At 34.7% G+C, this 22156-nt stretch overlaps 1 pseudogene; it reads right to left on the bottom strand.

Annotated features, from left to right (window-relative positions):
* Nucleotides 1-12626: 12626 nt before the first annotated feature.
* LOC115972782 lies at nucleotides 12627-15966 on the bottom strand (annotated as a pseudogene).
* Between the last annotated feature and the right edge of the window lie 6190 nt (nucleotides 15967-22156).

Genomic DNA, 22156 nt, shown 5'->3' with positions numbered 1-22156 from the left:
CAATGATTAAGAACAAACAGCAACCTCAAAAAGCAAGTGAATTGTATTACCTTCTGCCTATCTGAAATGAATACCATATTCAGCTTATCTGGCCTTCCAATATCATCTACAAATGTTTGTAAAAACCACACCCAAGAATCCTTATTTTCTTGCTCAACTAAATCTAATGCAACAGGGAAAATATTGTCATTCTCATCCCTTGCAGTTGCTAATAATATATGTCCACCAAACTTGCCCTTCAAGTGGCAACCATCTAATCCTACAAGTGGCCTACACCTTACCAAGAATCCAACTTTCTGTGCATTGTATCTCACATATATCCTCTTGAACTTAGGTTGTGTGTTAGGCTTAGTAATCTCTGTTTGCAAAATCACCTTGCTCCCCACATCAGTTACTCTTATCATCTCTGCATAGTCCCTAAACTTCTCATACTGCAACCTCTCATCACCTAGTATGAACTCTCTAGTTTTCCTTTTATCTCTGTACACTTGATTTATGCTCAAGTCCACAAGACACATCCTGCATAACTCGATACTTTACACCAGAAACTGCCCAATCAGGGTTTTTATTGAAATCATCTAAGTATTTCCTAGCCACATATGTAGAAGTGACTTGGCTATGCTTGAATGTCCTCCCACATGTACAAGTTGGAACCATGGTCTTTATCTGGAAGGTTAACTCCCCTGAAATCTGTGATGCATATACCCTCCAACCACATTCATACTTGCAGTGGACAAAAATTTTGGTCTTTTCATTAAGCTTGAACTTAATGTCCACAGACTTTTTCACTGCATATTCCCTCAAGGCAGCCCTAAACACCTTTCCATTTGAAAACTTCATACCCTTGCATAACTGAGGGTTACTCATGCCAGTCTTCTCATTAAACTCTAGACATCTCACCCTTTCATCCTCATCCTCTAAATTTTTTATGCTCCTAGTGTCATCATCATCAAGAGCTTTTTCAACCTAATCATTATCATCACCAGCTTAATCACTGGCAACAGCTTAATCACTAGCAACAGTTTAATCATTGACAGCAGATTCTGGTTTCTTTCCATTATTTGTAACTGGCTTTCTCATACCATCTCCCTCATTTACATTTTCAGTATCTCTTTGATGCTCTCTCATATTGGACACCTCATTGTTCTGAGCACCAAATATGTCATCAGGATAATCTAGTCCTTCATACCCTTCATCTAGCCAATCAGGTTCATCCACATGAACATCTTCACTACCAACAGTTTATCCATGGGTAGCATGGTCATCCACATGCACAGCTCCACCAACACTACCATCCTTTAAACCCTCAACAGGTTCTTCACTAACATCATTTTGGTCAACCACAAATGATCTAACAGTATTGGTCACCTCCTCACAATCAGTATCATCATCTTCATCATTCATTTCTCATGGCTGGTCTATTGCAATTGGTTGATCTAGTTCAACTATAAGTTCTTCAACAGCAATTGGTTCAACTTCAAGTTCTACATAAAATGTGATTTCATTTGTTGGGCATTCAGCATGTAGTTCACACATGTAGGTCACATCATCATCTGAAGTAATTAACATTAACCCTTACTCTAAGTCACTACCAGGTATTAAATAATAAATCCTACTGTTAATGGGTTCCCCAGCCTCAGCACAAATGTCTTGTATCTCAAAATGACTTAGTAGATCTGGATCAACATTACCCATTGTAGATACCTCACCACCTACATGCTCTAAACCAGGGTTCCACTCAAAAGTCCCACTATGGTGAATAGTAAAATCAAAATGAATTTTAGTAGCCATCTGCAGGAGTTGAAACACATGCACAAACAACAGTAATTAAATACATAACCAACATATGCACACAGAGCACCAATGACAAAAGCAAAATAATTTCAATTGCACATAAAATACCATTTAACATGGGGTTAGAGACAAGAAACACAACCAACTAAAAAATTTGTCTCCATAGGACCACAGACAACCTAAAGATGCATCTAACCAAAGTATTCCTAGGGACCACAGTCAACAATGTCAACTATAAAAGAACAAACACACCAATTGTTAGGTTTTGAGTTTGTAATGTTGGCAAATCATGACAAAAACTAAGTCTCATTGGTTTAGAATGGTCTACATTGAAGTTCAAGACCAAAAAAAAAAAAAAAAACCTCAAGTTTAGGATGAAAAAAATGAGTTACAAGCTATTTCGTTTGATTGGTACTCGATCAATTGAAAATCGCATATCAGCAAAAACCAGCAAACATAAAAAGCTCATAACTTAACCGTTTAAAGCCCAAATCGCGAGCTGTTTTTTCCAGTATTTAAAGGACATTATAAACTAACCTTAGGTGGGGTTTTCAGAGTTTTTTAGAGATATTAAAGTGTATCTTATGCCTCTTTTGTAGATCTAGGGTTTTGTACCCAAATGCTCTCTAATGTCTTCTACCGGTGTTATTTCTTGAAGAATCTCATGATCCGGTGTTGTATAAGTTGCTGCATACAAGATCAACATTTAAGGAGATCCAAAACCTTTGAGTGGAGTCTCAAAGTTACAAGCAGGTGAGCTTGTGTTGTTGCAAAGACCGAGGAAAGAAGTAGTCCGTGGACTCGGAGCTATCATAAGGTCGTGATAGTAAGTTTTCTACTCGAGGTAGCAATAGAATATTAGTGGTCTAAATTCTATTGTACAAACTTCAATTTTTTTCATAGTGGATTTGCTTTTTACCTTGAGGATAGCTAGGTTAAATCTTCCCCAAGTTTTTTACCAGGTTTGGTTTTCCTAGGTCATCATATCATTGTGTTCTTTATATTTTCCGCTGCTTTACATGATATGATTGTTATTGTTTTAACCTAGATCTAAATAATAAACCTAAGTATTCACTTAGTTAATTAATTAGGTTAAACAATCTAGTTTACAAGGGTCTAAAAACGTATAAGTGGTATCAAAGTTAGATTTTCCTCAAAACTATTTTTCCCAAAACATGTTTTGTTTTTCCTATTTTTATAGAGGGAGAAAAGTTTTTTTTTAACCTTTGTTGTTCTTAGAGGGAGTTGTTGCTCTTCATAGGGGGAGTTGCCTCTATTCTCTATAGAGCTAGATTCTTTTGTTTCCTTGATTCTCTATTTGCTCATGACTTTTGTTGCGTATGTTTTTGTTTACTCTTTGTTTGAGTTTTCTTTGTCAATACGTGACAAAAAGGGGGAGAAATAGATGAAATGTGGTGGGAATCCTGTTTAAAAAGGTTTTTAAAATATTTTTTTAGGGGGAGATAAAATTGTTTTTGAAAGGGGGAGAATATAAAAACTTTTTGATGTATCTAACTTAGGGGGAGAGTTAGTTTACTTTTGTTTTTATATTGTGTTTCATATTATTGTTTATATGTTTTTCTTTCCACACATGCGGTGATGTGTTCTTTTGAGTGTTTTTAGGAAAGATAGGTACATTTTGATCAAGACCTTCTACCTCTTCTTGCAACTTCTAGGTTAGGAGTCTTAAATTAGGATTTGTGATATATTTGGGCATTTTATTGTATATGGGCATTATGTTGTATGTGTGTTTTGTCACGGATTGCCAAAGGGGGAGATTGTTAGGTTTTGAGTTTGTAATGTTGGCAAATCATGACAAAGCATGACAAAAACTAAGTCTCATTGGTTTAGAATGGTCTACATTGAAGTCCAAGACAAAAAACTCAAGTTCAGGATGAAGAAAATGAGTTACAAGCTGTTTCATTCGATTGGTACTCGATCAATCGAAAATCATATATCAGCAAAAATCAGTAAACGTAAAAAGCCCATAACTTAACTGTTTGAAGCCCAAATTGCGAGCCATTTTTTCCAGTATCTAAAGGACATTATAAACTAACCTTAGGTGGGGTTTTCAGAATTTTTTAGAGAGATTAGAGTGCATCTTGTGCCTCTTTTGTAGATCTAGGGTTTTGTACCCAAAAGCTTTCTAATGTCTTCTATCAATATTATTCCTTGAAGAATCTCAAGATCCAGTGTTGTAGAAGTTGCTGCATACAAGATCAACATTTAAGGAGATCCAAAACTTTTGAGTAGAGTCTCAAAGTCACAAGCAGGTGAGCTTGTGTTGTTGCAAAGGCCAAGAAAAGAAGTAGTCCGTGGACTCGGAGTTATCATGGGGTCGTGGTAGTAAGTTTTCTACTCGAGGTAGCAATAGAATGTTAGTGGTCTAAGTTCTATTGTACAAACTTCAATTCTTTCATAGTGGATTTGCTGTTTATCTTGAGGATAACTAGGTTAAATGCTCTCTAGGTTTTTTACCGGTTTGGTTTTCCTGAGTCATCATATCATTGTGTTCTTTATATTTTCTACTGCTTTACATTATATGATTGTTATTGTTTTAACCTAGATCTGAATAATAAACCTAAGTATTCACTTGGTTAATTAATTAGGTTAAACAATCTAGTTTACTGGGGTCTAGAAACGTACACCAATGGTAAACCACTAATTTTATGACAGAAAAACTTTAATCCAAATCACCTTTATCAATTGTTACACAATGAACAAGAATAAACACAATGGTAAACCCTAAAAAGTCATTTCATACCGATATAGAGGAAAACCCAAGCTTCAGCACATCTCCTCCTTGCTTGCAAGTGTTCGGGTATTTCACTTTGGCAATCAAAGTAAAGAGAGAAAGGGATTATGAGTTTGAGTATTTTTAAGGGTTCTAAGGTAGAGATAGGGAGAGAGCTCGTTCCTTTTTTTAGGGTTCTAATTGGGTTCTAATTTTGGCTTATATAGTGAAGGAGATTTTCTAACAAAAAGGGCAGAGGTGGGTAACAGGGGTCTAACGGAGGCCACCTCAGGTGGGTTAAGTAATAACTTTTAAATCACGGGTGGACACTGTTAAAACGAGCCAAACCACAGGTGGGTAAAATGCAATTTCCCCAAAAAAAAAAAACTTAATCCTCTTAGAGTCTGTTTGGATACTACATATTTTGCTGAAACTGAAAACTTATTACTGAAAGTACTGTAGATAAAGGTAAAAGTTAGTTGAAATAGTACAGTAGGGCCATGAATAGTATCAAAAAGTACAGTAGGACCCAAGAATAGTAGCAAAAATAAGCTGAATAGTAAAATAATTTATAATTTTCATCCAAATCCAAACGCACACTTAATATATAGAGATAACTTGTTCAAAACCAAGTAAACCCATTGGTTTACCACTTTATTATCGTATTATTTCTCATGATGTGGGGGTAAGAGGGATCAATATTACATTATTGTTATGACAAACCTAGAATGGGCATGGCCTAACTAGAAGCCTAGGACCTCAGCTTAGTCAAAGGCTGTAAAAAGAAACACAGGCTGCACAATTGATACCCTCTTTTCGGCCTCCTTGTTAGTAGACTATCCAATAGGATGAGATTGACTACTAGAATTGGCCATGGCAGACTTGGCAGTAGCAAATTGCATTTAATATGGTCATTTTGTCTCATGTCTGTGTCTATTGTCACCCAAAAAAAAATAGAAAATATACGAAAACTTGACAATACTTTATTAGGTCTACGGTGAGGACGGCTAAAATGGTCATCCTAACTAATGAAACGATATTGTCTATATAAATGTGTTAGTTAGCTTTTTAATCAACATAAAGAAACTAAAAGAAAAAAAAGGTGATGTTACATTTGCACAAATGGTAGAATTTTACTGGTTGGAGGACCACTTCAACTGTTATAGACCTAATAATATCTCCACATTGACAACCAGTGTAAAATTTGGTAGTTCAGATTCTACATGAAAATTTATTTTATCAGCAAAAGTTCCTTTGCTTACTCTTCTTTCCCCCTTTTCTCTACTGATTCTGTTCTTGCTCGCAGCTATATTTCTATTGTAAATAATTAAAATGGAATATGGGGATGGTGATGTGGTCCAAATGTCGATCAACCTATGGAGTTAAAGCATGTTGGGACAATGGTAATCATAGATTATGACTGAGCCGTTTGGCCCAAATCTGACCATCTACACCCTATACAGAACCAATTTTCCTTTTTAATGCAGTTAATTATGCCTTTGTTGGTGAATCAAGATTTTTGTTTTTGGTATAGTTGATCTACAATCGAGATGGAATCCCATTTAATGCCCCCAGTTTAGGCTAGTTTTAGTGGTTTACAGTAAATTGAAATAGAAATATGTGTTAGGAGGAGATGGGTCCAAGCAATTTGAAATAAACTACAACACTTACCAAGCAAATGCATATCTGCCACTGGTTTGGCTGGTAAGCAGATGCAATGTATTTCAAAAGCTTGATGTCTTCAAGCGTACTTACTAAATTGCTTTAGATTATTGGTAAATGAACTATTTATTATACTGAAACTCAAGCAAATTTAGATGTTGTTACACAATAGGACTAAAAACCAAGCCAGAGCATCACTAGGCTCCTAAACCATTAGGTCTTATATCTGCAGCAGGCCCTTGGCTTTGAAGTACTCGACAGTTTGGTCATAAATGTATTCAATCCCATACTTAAAACTGAACCCCTCTTTGATAAGTTCCTCTGAAGATAAGGTCAGCTTGGCCTTAGAGGGGAAATCTCCAAAACTGCAATTTCCAAATGACACAAGTCAAACAACACTTCACCACTGAAGAGAGAGAGAGAGATATCTCAAAACCATAATCAATATATATATATATATATATATAACCAAAACCTTTGAAGCTCCCACAATTTTCCACATCAGCACAGTATTTAAAAGAAAAAAAAAACAATAAAAAACTTTTCTTAAAAAAAAAAATAAAAGTAAGCGCAAAAAAAAAAAAAAACCTTTTCTAAAACCCAATAAAAACCAAAAAATAAAAAAACATAACGCAAAAAGAAGCCTCTGCCGTTCCTCTCTCTTCTCTATTTCTCTACCGTCTCCATCCCCAAAACCCAACAATGAAAATTAATCCTGCCAAGAAGCCATCCCCACACGGTTAGGTCCGAGATAGAAAGAAGGCATCACCAACCATATGGTTTGGTCCTTCGGCGATACATACAACTATGGTTTCACAGTCGGAGAGCTTTTCCGAAGCGAAAGTGACGATGGGACCACAACAGAGCTTGAAGAGAAAATCAAATCAAGCACTGCCACTGCTAGTAAATAATTTTTATACCATTAACATATTTTATTTTTATAATTTTCCTAATAAATGTAAATGTTTAATTTTCCGATCTGGGTATTTCGTAATATTTTGATTAGGAATCCATAACCCTAACCAAATTTGATTAGGAATCCATAACCCTATGTTATATTATAAATAATGTTTTTTTAGGGATTATTTGTTACCATGCAACTCACGGCTGAAAATTTGTATCTTTCATTCCTCTCTTCTGAAATTTTTTTGCTCGCTTTATAATTCTGAATTTTTATTGCTCTCTTTATAATTCTTCAGTTTTTTTGGATTTAATTTTGTGAATTTTTATCTAGGTTCATGTGACTACCCCTTAAAAACTTGATTTTAGTGTATAGTTTGGGGATTTAAATTCGAAATTCTTAAGGAATTTTAATTTCTAATTCTTTGAGATTGTGTATTTGAAATTCTTTTATGATTCATATGTTAGATATTGGGATTGGTATTGATGGTGGGATAGGTTTATATTGTAGAAAACAACATTTATTTAGATAGTTTTGGTAATAGTTGATAGTATTGTACAATTGTTTTTTTTTTTTTTTTGGCTGCACTATTGTAACAATAATTTACCATATTAATTATTAGTCTGTGGACTGGTGTTACTTTGGAGCTTTAGGGGCCTCTCTTGGGTTGCTATTGTTGTGGACTAGAAGAATAGTAGAGAAATTTGATGGAGCTGTGGGAAATTATTCAGTTTATGTAAGTTTGGATGTGTGGATGATCAATACAAGTCAGTGTTTCAAGTGCCTATGGTCCCAATTCTAAGCATGATAGATATGTGGGTTTGGTGGAGTCTTGGAGGAGATTTTGATATAATTCCGTTTGAGATATAGGTTTGATTTTTTTAATGATTTATTCCATGGTGTGTTTGTGCCTGGATGTGTTTAGTATTCCCATCTCTCTTACATGAACATAAGTTGTTTGATAAAATTCCTATGTAATTTTTTTTTTTTTTTAATAGTTATTCTAGGAGTCATATTACATGGAGATTGGTAAGGAAGAAGATAATTAAAGAATGTGATGCTATGTTGGTGATTTAATCAGGTTGAGATGTGTTTGTCGGCCTTAGTTTTTCAATGTCATTTTTTTGCGATGTAAAAACATGACTGGCTAGGTTGCTTATGCCTCTAGAAAATTAAAGAATTTTGAACAAAAATTACCCAAACTCATGATTTGGAATTGGCTGCTGTGGTTTTTGCTTCAGATCTGATGGTAAAGTATTGAATGTTAATAATAGGCCCTTGGTTACAAAATTGTTATGATTCAATATGTAGGTATGACATATAAAAGGTCCATATATGATTTTGGATGAGGGATAGCACGAATGGTTTATATAAATAGTCTAAAGAACTCCACTCATTTTTCTTATGCTTTTTTAATTGAACCAGGATGGATTTTGTTTCTCTAACTTAAAACAGATGACTGGCTTTTATGTGCTACACCTATTCTTTGAACTTGCTTTCAAGTTTCATATGATTGTATTCTTTAAGAAAACATGTATTAAAAATTTACCTTCTGGAATATGCTTTTACATCCTTTATGAGATTTTGTGTTACCAAGATTTGTTGTAGCTCAATTTGTTGTATAGTTTATAGTGGTGGAACAACTGAGTTTGTATTTTGGTTTCTGCAATGACAATAGTTGGTTTAAGATCTCTAAAGATGACAAGAATTTTCTGCAAAGTTGTGAAGTTTGTTTAATGGTAGGAAACAGAATTTTGTGTTGGGCAGGAACAATAGACAACCACAAAATTTCAAGGGTGGTTAGAGATGATAACCCATAATGGAAGTGGTGACCAGATGGTATGGATGATATAATGTACTAAGTAAATGCTATTTAGGAATGAAATTTTTTCTTTTCTTATCTTTGAGTTGTTTTAGTAGTGAATATTATTTTTTCACTTTGACATTAACGAAACCGTTACATCAATTATGTAGTTTATCTTATTTTTTATCAATATAATTTATTATATTTTCTCCTTAAAATTTTGATAGAGATGGTAGTAGCTTCAAAGCATACACACGTAATTTCTTCATATTATTTTTTTCCTATAAAGTTTTTTTTTTTTTTTTTCCTTCCAAATCATCACCATTAGCAATTCATTACTATTTTTTTTTCTCAAAGTCATAATACATTTAGTGTTAATTTTGTGATTTTTCTTTGGTTGTCCTTGATAAATTTAAGTTGAATCTTTGAAACGAACAGTGGGAGCCATCCCAATTGATAAGGTTATTATTGTACAATCTATTTGTATTTTAGATTGAGCCAATCGTTTGAGAAATTCACTAAAGCTATTTGATCTGTTAGATATGGGCTTAGATAGCAAATTTGGAAGTACTAATAGATACATGTTTTGGAATTTTTTCTGTTACATTTGTAGTTTTGTAATGATTTATAACTATTATGCTACTATTTTAAATTTGAGTATAGACATTTTTAATAATGTTCACTTTCATTAAGTATTGTTTCTTTTACATGTACACAAGGTGTTTGATGAAATTTCTTATGAGTTCTAGAAGCCATAATACATCGAGAGTTGTAAGGAGGAAGATAGGTAAGAAATGTGATGCTCTATTGTTGATTTAATCAAGGTAAGCTATGTTTGATTCTTATTACTATTTATCAATTAAAAATGTATTGTATATAAATGTTTTTTTTTTCTTCTGAACTTTGTCTCATTATTTTTATTTTCTTTTTTCTCCTGTTTTATCCTATACAATTGTTCAACTCACGAGCCCTCCACCAAATTTTAGATTCCTTTTCAATTGAACTAGGATAGGCTTATAGATATACGTACTCCAACTTATAGATAGACTATCCATTTCGATTAAAAATTTGTTGTTTTTTACCTCCGGTAATATGCCATTACATCATTTATGAGATTTGTGTTACCAAGATTTTGTATAGCTCAGTTTGTTGTATTGTTTATAGTGATGGAACTATTGAGAGTGTATTGTGGTTTCTTCAATGAAATTGGTAGGTTTTAGAATATTTGCAAAATTGAGAATATTGTTTAATGGTGGAAAACATAATTTTTTGTTGGCTAGAAGCATAGGCAACCACAAAATTTTAAAGAGTGATTAGAGATGATAACCCAAAATATGGTAGGTGGATGGTATGTTGATACAATAGTTTCAAAATTAATCCCTTTTAAATTTGATGGTTTTTCTACACAATGATGATGAACTATTTAGTACATTGATACAATTCTTTATTATGTTCAAAATCCTAACTTTCTTGATGTGTGGCTCTATCAACCTTTCATATGAAAGCCAGGAAACTTTGAAATTTTAAATTAATAATATAGATCATGTAGTCCAAACAAGATGTTCAAATTTATGATTTATGTCCCTTCCCATTCCTCTCTCACTCATTTTAGATAAAAATTTCTTGAGGAATGATCTTAATCTGTATAGCAAATTGCTTGCAGCCTTGCAATGTTTTTGACTACAAGTATTCTCTACATGGGCTGCCAATGGATTCTGATGAGTACCTTCACGTATTATATTAGGTTTCTTTTAAACCTTCTCTCTTTTTGTGTCATTGCAATTTTTTTTAATAATGATTTCTGTTTGGTTTTAAGAAAGTGTAGCAATAGAATACATATAGTTTTAGGTTTTTATTTTGGTGGGGTTTGGGCATCTTCTTTATATAGCTGTTTGGGCTTTGTTTTTTTCTCCCCCCCCCCCCCCCACCAAAAAAAAAAAAAGAATTCTATTTGGTTGTTGAAGGAAATCAAGTTCAAATTAGAATCTCAAATAAATTACATTGTCGGCGAAAGAAAGCAAAAATATTTAAATTTTTACAACATTATTAGATTGCATGCATGGGATCTCTTATGGTCATTCTCTCAAAATTTTACACTGAACTACTAACATATGTGGTGACTCTTGACAACATCATATGCATTGAGAATTGACTTTTTGAAAATATGTAACAACTTTTTGGAGAAAAAACACCATTGTCTAATCCTTTAAGCAAATATAGATTCTAATTTTAAAGTGGTTTACACATTCCAATCATTTTAAAAGGGTGTTGATGATTTTGCTTTAAATTATTGGGACTGTTTTTCTAATTGAAGGGGTTGCTGATATTTCCTAGAGGTACGAAAGGTTTGATTTAGTATCAACAAAAAGTAGATAACTCAATTCAATTATGATCCTGCTTTCATGGAGGAAATGAGGACAAGAAGACAAACATCTCATGAGTTTCACATACACAGTTGCAGAACCAGTTCATAAACCATAGAAATATGGATAATGTAAATGGACAAATGTCTATGTACAATGATAGATTTGCTTATTCAACTTGTGGTGGTGTTCATAAAGTAACATTCAACTAGCATTGATAACACCTACTCTTCTATGTTTATGAAATTTTACATGTATTACTTTTGCGATCTTTTGAAATTATGTTGTTTTAGGTTTTTACAAGTTTGTGTTTATTTTTATTTTTATGTGAACTTTTATTTTGAATAAATTTTTTTTATTTTCATATATTTTCAAGTCAATACCTTGAACAAAATAAATATATTTAATTTTTATTTAAATATCCCGTGCATCGCACGGGTTAACGACTAGTTGAAATAATTCATTAAATTTTGTAAAATATTTAGTATCGTTCAAATGAATTAGTTATATTAAACCATGAGAATAATGGATTTTAAATAAAAATAATAATATAGAACATTAACTAAATTGATGACAATAAATTGAATATTATTTAAGTGATATTCAAATATAAAAATGCTCATTTAAATTATTTCCTTAGGCCTTAATTTGTATTGAGCTAGTCTGATTATCCTGTATGTGTATGTATATAAACAAAATATGTATAAATTTATTAAACTATATACATATATATAATTTAAATATAAATTTAAGTGCAAAATACCGCAAATTGTTATGGTGCGTGTGAGAAATTGATTGTTTTAGCCAAGATTCATGCCATTTTAAGCTTTAGCCACATGGCCCACAACTTTAGAGTTCCTAGTAAACTGTAGGAAATCATAATGGATACATACACTTCAATGTATAAAACGAAACATCAAACATATTTGTTTAAAAGGAGGGGAATTCCACACACAAGATAAGACGCTTTTATTACATAATGTAAAATGCTTTACAAACCCATCACACTTATTTTGCATGGTAAGGACAAGACCATACACTTATGACTTAACCTAGATACCGATTCAAGTTACGAATCACAATGCACTGCATTATTGGAAGGATGAAAGCTATTACATACGTTGTTATACACACATGAAAAGCAATTGAAATTGTGACTTAAAGTAATAATTTTCAACTTGAAAATTGAGACTTCAAGTCACAATTTCACTTGATTTTTCATTTGTGCATAAATGTGTGTGTAACAAAGTTTTTGTAATAAACGCTACACTTATTAGAATACAAAACAATAAAATGACACGTTTTTATTAATGCAAATTATTAGGTACTTTTGAAATACGGAGACTTGATACTTTCTCCTCTTAAATTTCAGTAAAGCATAAAAGGTTCCACTAGCAAAGACAATATATTTTTCTTTATGCCTTGGTCTTGAACACCAAATCCATCTTCATTTTGGTAAAGGCTATGTGCCATTCGCGCAGTATTTGTAGCAATATTAACAAATTGTAGCTTCGGAAATTGCTTGAAGCATTGCTCATTTATTTTCTTCCAAGTTTTGTTTATCATTCCTTGAATGTGCATCCGGCTATTTCCTCCGAAACATTTGCTTCTCTCCTATAACATACAATTGATGAAGGAGCGTCGCCTCTCTCTTGCTCAGCCTGTTACAAGTTATTGTACCAATTTATGCTCTATAATGAATGAACAAAAATATAATTAATAAATGTTCAATAGGAAATGTATAATACGAAAATAATTACTATAGGCTTCTTCATTCACTTAAAGGGAATAGTCATTACCACTGAAGTCACTAGATCATTGCAGAGTCGAATTATCATAGATATATTATAAACAATTTCTTGGTTTTTCTCCAGAAAATCTTCCATCCCCTTTGTTACCTCATGTCCCATAGAAACAAATTCATGAACCAAAAGTAAGGTGGCAGTTGATGAAATCCGTGCATTACTTAGATATTCTTGCAAGGATGGTGTGTAGCCCATGTTGTACCACTTTGCTTCCACAAATAATGCATTACAAAAATCTGTCCACTATTGAAAAAAGAAAGAACGAAAAGATTTTCATCAAGGTTCCAATAACAATGATCTTTACCTTCATATAGCAATAGCGTATAATATTCCACACATGCATGATGAAAAATAAACATATGAGTACCGCTTTTTTTAGATGAGGTAATAATTGGTTCCAACCCTTCTCCTTTTAGATTTCCTTAGCGATTTCATTAGTCGTATTGTAGAGCTCTAGGAAGCAAATCTTCATACACTCTGGAAGCTATTGAGTTTCAATGACATCCCACCTGAATTTCATATTTTGGTCAGAATAGTTAATAACGCCCTAGTGCCTATTTAAAAGTGAAAATTTTCAGAGGTGATATGCAGCAATATTAACCTATTTACCGCATTGGTGAATTGCTTTAGTTCTTCAGATGTGCCGAAAACATCATAAACATCATCAATTATCAGTAACAGAGTAATGACTTTAGTAAGCCATTTTCTAAGACGTGTACTTAGGCTCAAAAGCCACGGCCACCGAGCACAGAAAACTTTCGACCAGTCTGTCTCTTGCAAAACTCAAGTTCTCTATTAGGCCCAGATTACTCCACCACCTAATAAATGACACAAAAGAACAAGTAATTAAGCTATATTCTTTCGTGATATATATATATATATATGTGTGTGTGTGTGTTGTGCAAATATTGGTAGCTACCTGGATGATTCCCTTAAATCTGATAGGCTACAAACTAAATGACCCCTTGTGATAGAAATTAATTAATTAATTAATTAGTCAAGTTATTAATTAATCAATTTATCATGCAAAAACATGGTAGCACAAACAAATTACCAATAAACTAATTATGCAGCGGAAAATAAATAACACGGTGATTTGTTTACGAATTGGGAAAACCTAACGGCAAAAACCCCACTGGGTGATTTTCAAGTCACCACTCCCGAAACTTCACTATTATCACAACAAGCAGTTACAAGTAAAGGAATCTCAAGTACCTTACCAACCTACAATTGAACTCTTACCCCAATACCCAATTGGATTTGTTTCGTAGTGACAGTTCCCCTTTCTGATGCACGACTCCTAAGTATGTGACTAACCAATTACGCAGATCCTAGTATGCGACTTCAATCACCAACTAAGAAGGTTGTTGGTTGCAAAGTTCTTCAGTTCATCCACATGATGAAGATCAAGAAGATGTTTTGTCATAAAACTCTATGGTGCACATACACAGCAACTTCTTCAAGAAAAAGAGATGAACTAGGGCAAGAGCTTCGTCTCCAGTCACAATTTGCTTGAACAGAATTTGCTCAATGCTTATGTAACTTGTGAACTGTTTGACGGCCCTTAAAACAATCCTTTTATGTGTCTAGGGTTAGGAGAAAAGAAAGCCTAAAGACATATTCACGGATCCCAAGAAAATCAGACAAAATTCTGAAATTCCTAAACCTCGACAGATAAGAGGTGTCGAGAAGCTGTCGAGCAGGTGTCAAGCACACCAGTCTTTGAACGGCTTTCCTAAGCTCGATAGATGCAGCTGTCGAGACAACTGTTGAGATTTAATGAATTTGCACTATCAGCTTGTTTTCTTGGACAAACTTAAAGGCTTCAAATTTTGATCTTGAAACATGATTTCTTGAAGTATTTAAACACATCCTAAATCTACCCAAATACAAGTAAAATACGTTTTCTCAAAGGATAAGCTAATTACATAAAGTAGTGACATATGTTCCTAACAAATGAAACACATATGTCCTAACAATCTCCCCCTTTGACAATCCATGACAAAACCACAACAAACAAATGAGCATATGAGAGAAGTCATAAATCACTCAACTCATATTCACTTGTTGAATACAATAAAATCTATCCTAACACAAACTCTTGAAAAACTTTGCAAGAAGAGAGTTTATGGCAAGTAGACTTTGACAACCTATATTTCTGAAACACTTTAAACAAAACTCATCAAGGCATCTTTGTGTGAAACATAAATAATAGATTGCATACAAGTAATAAGAAGCATGTGTATAAAGGGAGAAAAGGAACAACACATGAAGGGGCAGGTGAAAGAAAAACATACATATAAATAGGAGTAAAGTATAATGTATGTCAATAAATGGTTACAAGACCTCATATACAAGAATAATGTATCTAAAAAGAAAGAGAAGAAAAGATACATACTATCCTCACTACACAAATATAAATAGGAGTAAAGTACAATGCATGTCAATAAATGGTCACAAGACCTCATGTATAAGAATAATGTATCTAAAAAGAAAGAAAAGAAAAAATACATACTATCCTCACTACATCCCTCAAAACATATCAACACTCCCCCTAACAAAATGGTCCTATACTAACTCTCCCCTTAAGAATGACTACTCTTATATCCAAAACTACTCCCCCTTTTTGTCACGAGTGACAAATGGTAAGAGTGTCAAGTAGACATCTCGGTAGAGCTAGCATCTCCATTAGCATCATCCGAAGCATCATCGTCATCACCATCATCATCATCCTCATCCTCAGAATCAGAAACCACGGGAGAAGATGGTGAAGGAGTAGCCTCAGGAGCAAAACCACCCATGGACACCTGTCGCCGTGCAATACGACTGACACAAACATTCACCTGATACAACTCAGTAGAGAGTATATCTAAGCGAGCATCCATGCGCTGCAGCTGTGCCATGATGTCTCCTAAAGTCACATCGCCCGAAAAAAAGGGAGGAGCGGATGTGGATGGAGCAGAACGAGAGGGAGGAGCTGCTGAATTCGACTGCCGCGACCAAAACTGGGCCTCGCTACGTTTAACGGTAGCGTAATCTATGGCACACATGATGGTGAAATGGTTGAAAGAGGGAAAAGGAACGGAAAAACGATGTAAGATTCTCGTGATAGCGAAAGGAAAGATGAACTTATCACGAGACGCCGAATCTAGATGAACATCTATAATAGAAAGAATGAAATGAAAAGGGAAATCTACAGTAAGATGCTCAAGAAGAGATAATAAAAATCGAGCACGAGGCTCTGTAATGGAGTTATAGTGACAGAGTGGATGCAAGACAAAAGTCATCACCATGTTCTAGGACCTTTAGCAAAAGGTCTACATGATGTAAACTGACGCTCACCCCAAACATAAGGGCGCTCACAGAAAGCAAACATGAGCTCATCCCTAGACACAGTCCTCAGACGCTCACAACTAGGATAGTCAGGAAACTCTATCCTAGGGACCCAAAGCAGATCCGCAACAAGTTGCGGTGTGATAGGAATGCGCGTACCTCTAATGCGAGTGAAGAAAAGAGGTACTGAACGATTAATCCTGTGCATGTTGGAGTAAAACTCCTGGATAAATACGAGAGGACAGGTGACCGGGACATCACACAGTGACTCCCATCCCCTACTATGAATGATAGAGGCAAGGTCAGTGTCGGCAAAGTCCAACAGAATGACTTGGCCTTCCAAATGAATGCCTCGTCTAGAAAAGTTCTCCAAAAATGCCTTGAAAGCATCATCATCATGAAACCGAATATGAGACAGAGTAGGATCAGAGGATGAAGAAGCTCCGGAACAAAGAGGGTTCCGAGCTGGAGTGGATTTACGCTTACGTGCCATAGACACGACTAACGTAAACAGAAAGAAAGGGAGAAAAAGAAAGACAATCAGAAAAGTCCCAAGCAATTTCAAATATAACAATTATATTGAAAGGAGAGTACGATTGCATGGGAAATGCATGAACATGTGACATGCAAAGGAAATTTCATCGTGGGCTCAGCCCAATCCAAACCTATCAGCACACAAACAGATAGCACACATCTAAATGCATGACAATACCATTATAATGCTAATGTGATGCAATGTATGAGGTTTTAAACTCATTTAAGTGTAAACCCATCCCAAAATTTCAATAAAAACTCATCAATTTTGAAAAACCCCAAAAAATTTTCAAAAACCCCAAAACCTAGGTTTCAAAACATGAAATGCATGAATGTGAAAGGATTAGAAGCTTACCAAGTGAAGAAAATCTTGAAAAAGCTTGAAGAAACCTTGAGGAACAATTATTGGAGTGAGATGAGAGAGTTTGGGAGAGATATCAGAGAAGTATCGAGAGAGAAATCGAGCGAAATGAGTTCCGGATCGCACAGGGAGCTTAAATAGTGTACCAGTAAATCTCGACAGATGAAGGTGTCGAGAGGTGTCGAGACATTCGTCGAGGAAGGTGTCGAGAAAATGGTCGTCGACAGATACAAGTATCAAGGAGGTATTGAGGAACAAATCATCAGATACTAGATCAGAATCTCGATCGATCCAACAGGTGTCGAGAAGCTATCGAGGAGGCAGAAGCATTCTCGATCGATCCACCAGGTGTCGAGAAGCTGTCGGTATTGCGATAAGAAAAAACTGAAAAAGCTCAACAGATAGCAAGGTATCGAGGAGGTATCGAGGAGGTGTCAAGCAAGCTTTTAAAACCAGTTTTTTGAGATGTGAAAAACACAGACATGAATGCAATCCAACATGCAACTCAACCAATGATCCAATCAACATATTAAGCTCTCAAAATCATCTCTCAATAAAAATTTTAAGCACATGGATCGTCAACAACACACACACACACACACTAAACAAATCTAACCAATTTTATATTTCAAAAAAAACAAGTCAAGACAGTTTAGTGAGCATACATTAACACATGTAAACCTTGTGATGGCCAAATCACATTGTACATGCACATGTATCAAGAATAGCAAAGAATATTGCGTGTTGTGTGTGAAAAACATCGCAAGATTGCATATGTGTATACAAGTTATAACGATTTGAGATATGAGAAAATCACTTTAACTCACACACAATCATAACTGCTTGATGAGGATTATCACCTTCGAGATACATCCTATAGCTCCCACATCTCTTAAAATACACGCTTGCAATCATTTTTAAAGCATTTTTTATCTTTTTGCTTCTTTTTTTTTTCTTTTGCATATTTTTTCTTTTAAGCATATCATGCATGAGCATATTAGAGAAAGAAAAGAAATACCCAATGATATTTGACATTCCAATTTTGCTATGCCTAAGCACACAAATATCATTGACACTGCACTTTTGCTATGCCGAAGCATACAGGTGTCATATTATGATTGGCGAGCAACAGTGGTGAGATGGTTATTTATGTCTTTCTCTTAGGATTTTCTAGTCCTTCCAGTCAGAAAGAATGATATGAGTGTTAAATACAAGAGACAACTTAATCTTACTCATCACTAACAGGAGCCACAAAGTTCACTTGCTTAGTTGTGCATAGAGATGCTCATTTAAGCTACAAATGATACAAAATTTAGAAGACTTTATTTCAATTGCCATCCAAGGTACACAAGTACCAATGTACACAAAACACAAATTGTTTTTGTATTTTTTCTGATTTTCCAATTTTTTTTTTATATGAAAAACAAAACAAAGAAAAACTGAAAAATAACCAAACAAAAACATGTTAAACAACCAAAGTATAAAAACTAGACTGACTCAAAACTTGAAAGCAAAACACATAAGTAATGCACACATAAAAACAAGAAGAGAGAGAGAAAAGTGACAGAATCACTTGGAGCCATTTTCCTTCCACACCCTAGAACCTTTCCTTTGATTAAACCCTTGAACCGAAGGTGAGGGAGAAAAACTGTTCAAGTTCGAAAGGAACATAAGGGCTTTGAGAAAATCTCCAAAGGGAGCAAGAGAGGATTGAAGTTGATTCTAGTTCCCAGATGCTATCATGTTGTTACTCTGTTGAGTGGCAAGTCACTTGTAGCAATTTGGTCGAGTATGACCGGCAGCTCCACAATGATGATAGAGTATGACCGGCAGCTCCACTTTTGTTTAGGCTTTTGAGAGTCAGCCTTCTTAGCCCTAAGGTTTTTAACATCTTTCTTCTCAAGCTTAAGGGATGCTCCTAAGATAGATTTACCCTTATCTATGTTCTCACTAGCTAATTTAGTTTTAATCTCATTATTCTCAATTTTAATATTATTAGCAGGAAAAATAAAAACAGTAGTACTAGAAGAAGCAATATTAGAGGAAGAGAGACCATACCCTAAACCTGTTCGATCTGAAGCAGATTTCTGAATGCTTAGCATCTCATCTAGCTTTACGCTTGAAGTCCTTTCCAGTTAAGCTCTAACTTGACACAGCTCTGCTTTAAGCTTCTAGGTCTTCTCAACCAAGAAATTGTTCTCAAACCTCAGTGCTCCAATGGTTTGATTAGCCTCATCAAATTTTGTGGAAAGCTCCTCACGGTCAAGTTCCACATCACTGAGCTTCTTGGTGGTTAGCCTATACAGTTTCTCATGCTTCTTAGAAAGCTTGTACAGTTTTTCATAGGCTGTATGAATGTCATCTTGATCATCCATCTTCTCAAATTTAGATTCCACCAATTCCTCTTCTTCAACCACATCTTCAACAATCCCATCAGTAAGATTAACAGTGGCTGTGAAGGCATTTAAGATTCCGTCATCTTCATTGTCGGAATCATCCTCAGGCTCGGTGTCACTTAGGGTAACAGCAAGTGCCTTGCTCTTCCCAATGCTCTTGAGATATGTAGGACACTCATGCTTCATGTGACCAAAGCCTTGACAGCCAAAGCACTTAGGTCCTGCAGGAACAGTGTACTGACCACCTTCCTTAGCATCCTTTTTCCCTTTGTCTTGACCTTTAAACTGAGAAGAACTGGATTGCCAGCGGTTTTTGTCAAAACACTTTCCATTTGCGTTTTTCATAAACTTCTTGAACTGCCTGGTGATGTAGGACTTCATTTTGGAATCTTCATCATCAGAAGACTCATCTGTCTCACTGCTCTTGGCCTTCAGTGTCATGCTCTTGCCTTTACTCGTCTTGCCAATCCTTGTTAACCCAAGCTTGTAGGTCTGCAAGTTTCCAACCAGCTCATTCAAATGAATCTTATCAATATCCTTTGATTCCTCTATTACCGTGATCTTGGCATGAAATCTCCCCGGTAGAGATCTGAGCACCTTCCTTACAATCTTGGGTTCAGAAATGGTTTCCCCAAGATTGAAGGTTGAGTTCACTATATCCTTTAACTTGACATAGAACTCATCGAATGACTCATCCTCCTCCATTTTTATCTCTTCAAAGCTTGTAGTGAGCCTCTGAATTTTTGAATCTTTTACAGCCTTTGTACCCTTATAGGTTGTCTGGAGGATGGTCCAAGCCTCCTTGGCAGTTTCAGTTGAGGATATCTTCTTAAACTCCTCATTGGTGACTGCACTGAACAACGCATTCAATGCTCTACTGTTGAAGTTTGCCGCCTTAATCTTGGCATCATCCCAGTCGGCTGGCGCTTCTGTAGGCTTAGTCCAGCCTATCTCTACAGCTTGCTACACTTTCTCATCTAAAGACTACAAGAAAACTCTCATGCGCACTTTCCAGTATGCATAGTTAGTGTCATCAAATAAAAGAGGTATGATTAATGAATGTCCTCTATCCATGACAAACAGGGGTCAATGGATCAACACAGCAAAGATTAAACCCTAATCAGAGTGTGCCTGCTCTGATACCACTTGATAGGCCACAAACTGAATGACCCCTTGTGATAAAAATTAATTAATTAATTAGTCAAGTTATTAATTAATCAATTAACTCGGCCATGGTTGAGTTAACTCTGCTCATATATGGTCTATTAGGTTTATCCTGATTATTTAAAAAAAAAAAGTTTTTCTGTTTGATTTTGGACTTTACTTTATATATAATGGTACAATGAGATGATGAAAATGATGAAAACTAATGGAACTAGTTGTTCTCTCTGTTGCTCATCCAACCCTACATCCCTTCTCTCTCCAAACTCAATCCGTGGAACATGATTATAGGTTAAAGATGTGCTAACCTTTGTGACTGCTGATAGTAATTGGCAAGAGTAAAAGAATGAAGTCTTTGATTGAGTATGGAAAGATTTATATATATATATATATAATATATATATATATATTTTTTTTTTTTTTTTTTTTTTTTTTTTTTTTGAGTTTGGCTGTTGCAAAGTACTGCATCGGATTAAGAAATTCCAAGTGGAGAAGGGCGAAGGAGGTGGGAGGGGAAGATGAAGATGAGGAGTGAGTAACAGAGGAATGACTGGAAGGATTGAGTTTGGAGATAGAAGGGATTTGGGTTGGATGAGTAACGGAGAGAAACTAGATATGTTAATTTTTATAACGTGGATGTGATTTGGATTTTTAATTGATGTGGCTGATTTTGGTTGGGCCAAACCTATCATGTTACAAGCCACATAAGCTTCTGAGTTCACGCTATTAGCCACATTGGTATTTTTCGTTAATTAGTTAACGGTAAGGACCAAATTGACTGCAAGTTGAAAATAATAAGGATTAAATTGATTGTTATTAAAACATAAGGACCAAATTAACTGTGATAACAAAATGTATGGATCAAAATGGTATTTTCATCAAAATAAAAATAAAAAATTTGATATAATTATAAAATGAGTGGTGCACTATTCACGAGCACTGTTCTTAACTCCTATCTCGATATTCATGCTGTCAATTAGATTTTAAGACTTTTGTGTTTGGTGGCTGTCAACTGATGATGAATGTGATTTGACTCGAGACTGAATTAATGGGTGTAGCACATGTTGTTTTGAATTTTTTTTTTTTTTTTTTTTTTTATGATCAACAAATTTTATTAACAAAGGACTTACAAACAGCATCTGAGAAACTAAATCCTAGCTTGCTCAAGAGCTAAAAAAAAAAAAAAAACAAAAAAAAACAAAACAAAACAAAACAAAACAACCTAAATATTTGTTTTTAAAAGATCATGAAATCAAAACATGAGCAATTTAATTTGCCTCTCTAAGACCCATTTGAACTTAATAGACC

Source organism: Quercus lobata, unplaced genomic scaffold, assembly GCF_001633185.2.
Source record: "Quercus lobata isolate SW786 unplaced genomic scaffold, ValleyOak3.0 Primary Assembly Scq3eQI_73, whole genome shotgun sequence".
Taxonomy (NCBI): domain Eukaryota; kingdom Viridiplantae; phylum Streptophyta; class Magnoliopsida; order Fagales; family Fagaceae; genus Quercus; species Quercus lobata.
Note: the sequence above shows the minus strand (reverse complement) of the source record. Positions and strands in the feature narration are given on the sequence as shown.